Source organism: Anomaloglossus baeobatrachus, chromosome 6 (assembly GCF_048569485.1).
Source record: "Anomaloglossus baeobatrachus isolate aAnoBae1 chromosome 6, aAnoBae1.hap1, whole genome shotgun sequence".
NCBI lineage: Eukaryota > Metazoa > Chordata > Amphibia > Anura > Aromobatidae > Anomaloglossus > Anomaloglossus baeobatrachus.
In genome coordinates this window covers 120382533-120390664 of record NC_134358.1, presented here as the reverse complement: position 1 = coordinate 120390664, position 8132 = coordinate 120382533, and positions in this window count along the sequence as shown.

Below are 8132 nucleotides of genomic sequence, written 5' to 3'. Positions count from 1 at the left end.
TAAAGTACTCATTTTCTTTGTCTTTTCAGCAACGCTGCTACGTATATGTACCTATAGAATCAAATTCACATTACTATATACTTCATACTTTTATGAATGTGACATCAAGTTTTCTTTTCTATGACCAAGATTATTTTTATGTACATTACGTTTCAAGTTATGTATCTCTTGCACAATATTTATTTTGTTCTCCTTTTGTCTACATTTACCGCATGACTAAGACCCGGGATAGGTCGAAACGTCATCTCTTGTTGCTTTTTTCATAAAATTAGTGTTATTTACTTTCTTTGCGTGTTTTCACATCAATAAACTGTTTTCATCTGCAAGCATTTTGAGAGCGCAGTGGATTTCTGATTTATATAGCATAATTGGACTGATTTCCCAGATCAGAGAAAAACGGTCCTTAAAGGGGTTCTGTCAACTTGTTAAATGGGTAAAATTTCAAACTGCTTACAAAAACAAGCAACTTTGCATTTTACCTCTTATTAAAAATGCTTTCTGTTTTCAAGTACAGAGAGATTTTTAAGTATATTTTATAGTTTACAAATCGCTGTGTAGGTTACCCTCACGGTACTCTCTCTATTTTTGGAGACTAGTGATGGATTCAGGGTTGAGATCCCTCATTTTCACCTGGGACTTTACATTTAAACATGGTTTCATTTCTTTCAGTGCCTAATGGGTTAATGTCAGTTTTGTTGTCCAGCAGTGCCTAGCTGAGTGTTTCAGCTGCAGCTGCGTTGTAGTCATGCCCCTTCAGGTTTAAGTAGTTGTGTTTCCCAGCAATCCATTGTTCTCTGGCCACCTTGGTGGAAGGTCCTGCTGAGGAGTTGTCCTGAACTTGGGCTTCATCCTTTTTTCATTGCTGTTTCCCCAGTTTCTTTTTCCTTCTGTTGTGTCTGATTAGTGCAGCAGTGGGTCTAGTGAACCTCATTTGCTTCTCACTAGCCAGGGCTTCTCAGGGTCTTAGGTTCCTGCTTGGCGACAGTTGCGGAGACTGTATAGGGACTGACGAAGAGAGCAGGGACAGCTACAGGTGAGGATAGGAGGTGTCCTATCTACCCCTCGCACTAGCACCAGGGCCCTCCGTTGTTATCGTGTCCCCGTTACCTGCTTTGTTTGTTGTGTTTTTTGTCGTGCGTCAAACGCCCGTAGTTCTGAACGTACGTGTCACGCTCATCACACTTGGCAAGCATGACAGTTACCAGCTACCACTGCAGGCTATCAGAGGTGGCCAGTTTTTTATATAAGGTGTGTGCATTTACAAACTGTTTGCTTTACAGCTGCTAAGCGCTGCTCTGAAGCTGAATCACTTTATTTGGCCTGTTCTTTTTCCCCCTGTACTCTGATGACAGTGGAAAGGCAAATTGGTCTCTGTTTTTAGCATCAGAGAGCATAATGTTTGGACAAGTGGCACATCCATGTCAATGGCCCGAACTGGCAGTGGTCAGTGCACCACCCCAGAAAGCAGGAAGCTGGGTGGCAGAGTGCACTCCTGAGAACTTAAAAAACACTTTTAGGGCTCATTCGGTCTGTCCTGGTCAGTTCCTGTTTTTTTGCGTACCAGCTGACAGGTACATATTTTCAATGTCTTTTGTGTAGGATCGTATGGCACATGGAAGCACTTCCTTGTGCATCAGTTCCTACAAAAAAACACATTGGATGCTGTATGTCGTCCGTTCCATTATTATGGAACATGTCCTCTTCTGTTCTGTAATAACGGACCCTGACTCAATACAAGTCAATGGGTCCGCAAAATCCCTGGAAGCCGCACGGAAGCACTTCTGTGTGACTTCCGTTGGGTGCCCCTGCAGTCTGTGTCCAGACCTGCGCCAGCCCCGCAGCTGCTCGCATTGCAGTGTGTCAGCATCTGCCCGCACAGCAGTGTCAGCAGCTTTGGGGATAACGAGCGCCGACATTAGGAGGTTAGCAAAGTTCATTACCTGCGGTGATGAAGTTCTACACTCCTGATGTCAGCAATTGTCACTGACTTCCATGTCCACTGCATTCTCACATCAAGTCTCATGGGCGGCTGGAGACTGTGACTAGCAGTGACGTGACTGGTCGCTCGCGATACTTCGCTTGTGAATGTGGCGGACAATGGAAGTCAGTGATGAGCGCTGGCATCAGAAGTTCAGGACTTAATCAGCGCAGGTAATGTACCTAGCTAACCTCATGAAATCAGCGCTCGTCATGCCCTGCAGTGACCTGGGCTGACCTATTGATGTTAGCTCAGGTCAATGCACTGCTCTCCCAGTCAATGGGGAACATTTTGTTCTTCATTGAAAGAGGGAATGTGTTGGGGAGTGTTTTTTCAAATAAAAATTAGTTTGTCGTTTATTTATTTTTATTACTGACTGGGTTGATGTCAGGTATCTGATAGACGCCGTGACATCACTAACCCCAGGGCTTGATGCCAGGTGACATTACACAGCTGGACTCAATCCCATATATTACCCCAATTGCCACCAAACCAGGGCATTCGGGATGAGTCGGGTAAAGTCTCGGGACTGTCGCATCTAATGGATGTGGCAATTCCGGATGGCTGCTGGCTGATATTTTTAGACTGGGGGGCTCCCAATAACATGGGTCTCCCCAGCCTGAGAATACCAGTGAGGCTTTATCTTGGCTGGTATCAAAATTGGGGGAGGACCGCACGCCGTTTTTTAAAATGATTTATTTATTGTACTGTACGATATAGACACACCCACCGGCGACTGTGATTGGTTGGAGTCAGACAGCTGTCACTCAGCATGGCGTGTCTGACTGCAACCAATCACAGACGCCGGTGAGCAGAGAAGCAGGGAATATGAAATGAGCCTAATGAGCGGCCGACTCGGGAAGAACAAAGAGCTGCTGCAGGAGCAGTGTGACAGCTGTGCGAGTGATCAGTGAGTATGTTGCGCTTGCTCCTACCCCTTTGCCCCGGATTCTGTTCCCCATAGACCTTATATGGGGACAAGCATCTGGCCAGATAACCTGGACGGTATGTAATTCTCCTTTCGTTTTTTAGCGATCTGCACTAAAAACGGAAGTCACACGGACCGTATACAGAATGGAACTGGACGGATGTGGTTGTCACACAGATGCCACTCGAATGCATCTGTGGAAAAATAGGACCATTTTTTGCGGACGGCAAAAACGGAACGGCCATGTGAGTGTAGCCTTAATGTCTAAGTCACTTTGACAGAAATAAACCTGCTGCCTGCATTGCTGATTTTCCCAGCAAATATCTCAGAATTTGTGAAAGAGGCACAAAGAGATCATTTCTGTTATATCCATATATTCCAGAATTACATGTATAGATGGGGCCGTGCTATCACATAGCCCATATAATTCATGAGACAACAATCTTTTCTGACTAGTCATTTATTATTTATTTATATTAATCCATTTAAAAACCCAGACCTCTGGGAATGATAGAGTCATCTTTAGGTTCAGCTTTAGTAAACGCATTTAAACATAGTTCCCTTTAAATCCACTTGTCAACAGCATATCTAGTGGGAAAATGTGTCCTGATACAGGATTTGTTTAACAACTTCGAAACAATAGAACATTTTTTTTCACATATTTCTTATGTTTGGTTCTAGCACAAATAAAAAAGAGAAACTCCCAGTGACTGAGAATCACTTTCAATAAATGTGGACTATTGTCCATGATCTGACAGCCCACTTAACATGACAAACTGTTTGCCTATTGTCACATGCATTTAGTGCAAATGTTTTCACTGAAAGAGCATAGTCCTCCAGCCAGGCATGACAATTCAATTCTCTTAAATATACGAAATTCCTTAAAAGCATAATGTAAATAATGCCAAAAGCTTCTCAAGAAGATTTAACATAGCAGTAGAAGTCAAAGGAAATGTCACGGGCAAGCGGAATGGCACGTATAAACATGTGGACGCACAATATTGAAATTTACACATATATAGATTATTATTTCACATCTTTTACACAAGAGACTTGGGGGGAAAGAAGCACAGAAGTCACTTTACAACACAATAAACATTAAATTTACAAGCGGATATTTCTATACATTCTCTATGTACATTGCGTGTAGAGGCGCCATAGTTCACAAATCCGGAAATGTGAAAATGGAATGGAAATTACACTGCTGGTACTTCATATAGTAAAATGTGGTTCTGGCAATACTTACCATGGCTGGAGGGTTTATAGAATATTTATCCTGGATGTAATCATTTCTTAAAGGGGTTGCCCACTACTAGGACCCCTTCTGATTCCCCATTTTACCCCAGGTAAATTAATAAAACCTATGCTCCTGTCCCGTACCGGTGTGGTTCCAGCATCTGCTGCTCACTTCCTGTTGATTGTTCATTTGGTCCTAAGGCGGGGGGGAAAGAAGCCGGCACTGATTGGACGTGAGGCTAGCGTGATGTCACAACCCCAAGTGAGCTGTGGCACATCTGGAAGGGCGTCGGTACAGGAGGCGAGTATAGGCCTCATTATTTTACCAGGGAGAAACATTGGGAATCAGAAGTTATCCTAGTAGTGGACAACCCCTTTAAGGCTGAGTTCACACCACACATACAACAGAGTCATACTGGCGTATAAAAAGTCATCCCCAGTCTCATCCAGAAAAGTGGAATGAGTGAAATCTGTTTGGCATTCCGTATGTCATGCAAGTGTACGATTTTTTTCATCACCTTGTATCCGTATAACATCCGTTTTTTTCCTCAGTAGCTATTATTCTTACATTCTTTTACAGGACCATATACAGTCTTCTATGCTACAGAATGGTAATATATCCATAAAAAACAGGCAACATATAGATGGTCCGTGTGCGATGCATTTTTTTTTCTCTTCCCCATAGACTTGCATTGGTGAGTCTCGTCATATATACACAACCATACTGTCACGCTCCCCGGGTCCTCACCCCCGCTCCCCGGCTCACCTGCCACGCTGCCCGCTCCTCAGCCCCCGGATTCCGTCCGTCCCAGGCCCCCTGGTCCCCGATCCCGGCGCCCGACGGCTTCCCAGGACCTGGCCGGCTCCCCTGCGTCCTCCCCTCAGCCTCCTTCCCTGGCTTCTGGCACCCGGGCGGCGCGCATGCGCGTTAGGGCGCGCGCGCGGTCACTGACCCTTTCTTAAAGGGCCAGCGTCCATTAACAGGAAATGAGGTTGAACAGGTACTGGGTATAAAGGGGGTTAGTGTCCAAGGGGGCGGGGCCTGATCTTCGTGTTCCCTGAGCTAGGAGTCAGGTCTCCTGGTGTTTATGTGCCTGTACTCACCTATCTCTCTTTGTAGAGCCGTACCTGCCCCGCCATCCCGTCTGCCGTATCCTGAACCCCGCACACTGTCCGTCTGCCATCTGACAGTCCGTACCATCTCGGATCCCTGCGGTGACCCGTCATCTCGCTCCTGAGGTTCCGGACCCCGCCTGATATCATCTCGGCTTCCGAACCTGAGCTACGTCACCAGGACTACCATCTGTGACACCGTGGTCCCAGGGACTCCTCCGCTGCCTTCACTTGCACGGACTGTTCTGCTGCCCATCAGTGCTTCAGCTGCCGGACTCCCTACCACCATCTTAAGAGTTCGGTCCAGTGGATCCACCTCCTGGGTCGGCCCGACCGCCCGGCCGTGACAGTAAGATCAGGCCATGGATCCCGCTGCAGCACTAGCGGCCTTGCAAGAGGAACTCCGACGTCAGCATGAAGTCCAGACCCGCATGTTGCAATTTATGACCTCCGTGGACACCCGCCTGTACACGTTACAAGCATCAATGACGCCTGCGGCACCCAGGTCCCCAGCTATGCAAGCCATGGCTCCCGCACCAGTGGCAGCCTCTTCAGATGCTTCCCGTCTCCGTTTGGCGTCACCACCTCGTTATGCTGGAGATCCCAAGACCTGCAGGGGCTTCATAAACCAGTGTTCCCTTCATTTCACGCAGCTGCCACATCTGTTCGCCTCTGACCAAGCCAAGGTCGCCTTTATAATGTCTCATCTGGAGGGCGAGGCGCTGGCGTGGATGAACCCCTTGTGGGAGAAGGAGGACCCCATGACCAAGAACCTTCAAGAGTTCCTGCAGGCCTTTCGCAGCACCTTCGGCGAGCCGGGACGCGCCTCTGCGTCTGCTTCATCCCTCCTCCGCCTACGTCAAGGAACACTGACGGTGGGTCAATATGCCATCCGTTTCCGTACTTTGGCTTCTGAACTCGGGTGGAATAATGAGGCCCTGACAGCCGCCTTCTGGGAAGGACTCTCGAGTCGCATCAAGGATGAGTTGGCGGGTCGTGACGTGCCCTCCACCCTAGATGCCCTGATTGCCCTAGCCACTCGAGTGGACATTCGTTTCCAGGAACGCTCCAAAGAGCTGTATCGTGAGAGACGTGCAGTACGGCACTCCCCTCCTCCACAGAAGTCCTCTGTGCCTCACTCTTCAACAGCTGGGATTCCTGTCCACGAGCCCATGCAGGTTGACCGAGTACGACAGTCTGACCAACGTAGAGCAGAGCGGCTCGCCAAAGGCCTCTGCTTTTACTGCGGAGAGGGCACACATCTCTTACGCTCCTGTCCGGAAAGGCCGGGAAACTCCAAAGCCTAGGGTTGGTAGGAGAGGCCACCCTAGGTGCTGGGACTCTCTCAGACCCAGTTATGTGGACGGTACAAGTGTCAACAGGAGAGACGCGCTTCACGGCTGAGGCATACCTCGACTCCGGAGCAGCAGGCAATTTTATCCAGCAGGCCACGGTGGACAAGTACCAGCTGCCTGTTACTCCACTCGATAAGCCCCTAATGATTGCCTCGGTGGATGGGAGACCCCTCTCTGATACCATCTCCTGGATCACCAAGCCGGTGGAATTGCGTATAGGTGCTCTGCACACCGAGAACATCGCTCTCTACGTCCTTCCACACATGTCCCATCAAATCCTGCTGGGACTTCCTTGGTTGCGGACACACGAACCATCAGTCAGCTGGGGTACTGGCGAAATCACTCGTTGGGGCTCTGCCTGTCATGAGAGATGTCTAAAGTCCCTACAACCAATCCGACGTCCCCCGGCTCCAGAGAACCTACCGGAACTGCCCTCGGCCTATTGGTCCTTCGCGGACGTTTTTGACAAGAAGGAGTCTGAGGTACTTCCGCCACACCGTCCCTACGATTGCGCCATCGACCTGCTCCCAGGAACAACACCACCTCGAGGACGGATATATCCGTTGTCTCCAGCGGAAACCAGGGCCATGTCCACATACATCACGGAAAGCCTGGCAAAGGGATTCATCCGGAGATCCTCCTCTCCTGCGGGAGCAGGCTTCTTCTTCGTTAAGAAGAAAGAGGGTGACCTACGCCCATGCATTGACTACCGGGGCTTGAATCAGATCACCATAAAAAACAAGTACCCCCTACCGCTCATCCCCGAATTGTTCGACCGGCTCAGAGGAGCCCGTGTGTTCACCAAACTGGATCTTCGGGGTGCCTACAACCTAGTTCGTATCCGCTCTGGGGACGAATGGAAGACCGCATTTAATACTCGCGACGGGCACTACGAATACTGCGTGATGCCCTTCGGTCTGTGTAACGCTCCTGCCGTATTCCAAGAACTGGTGAACGACATATTCCGGGACCTCCTCTACCTCTGTGTAGTAGTTTATCTGGATGACATCCTTGTCTTCTCTCCGGACTTCCAGACCCACAGAGAGAACGTAAAGCTGGTCCTACAAAGACTGAGAGAGAATCGTCTCTACGCCAAATATGAGAAGTGCGTCTTTGAGCAGTCTTCTCTCCCTTTCCTGGGATACATCATCTCGGGTACTGGGTTGCAGATGGATCCAAAGAAGGTCTCCTCCATACTCAACTGGCCTCCTCCTTCGGGACTGAAGGCAATCCAACGGTTCCTGGGATTCGCCAACTACTACCGCCAGTTTATCCCGCACTTCTCCGCCCTGACTGCCCCTCTCTCCGCTTTGACCAAAAAGGAGGCTAAACCAAAGGACTGGTCACCTGCGGCCGACGCCGCGTTTTGCTCTTTGAAGCGAGCTTTCGCCTCCTCTCCTGTACTCCACCGACCGGAGTTAAACCGCCAGTTCACCTTGGAGGTGGATGCCTCCTCCTCAGGAGCCGGAGCAGTGCTCATGCAAAAATCCTCCTCCGGGAAGATGGTGACTTGCGGTTTCTT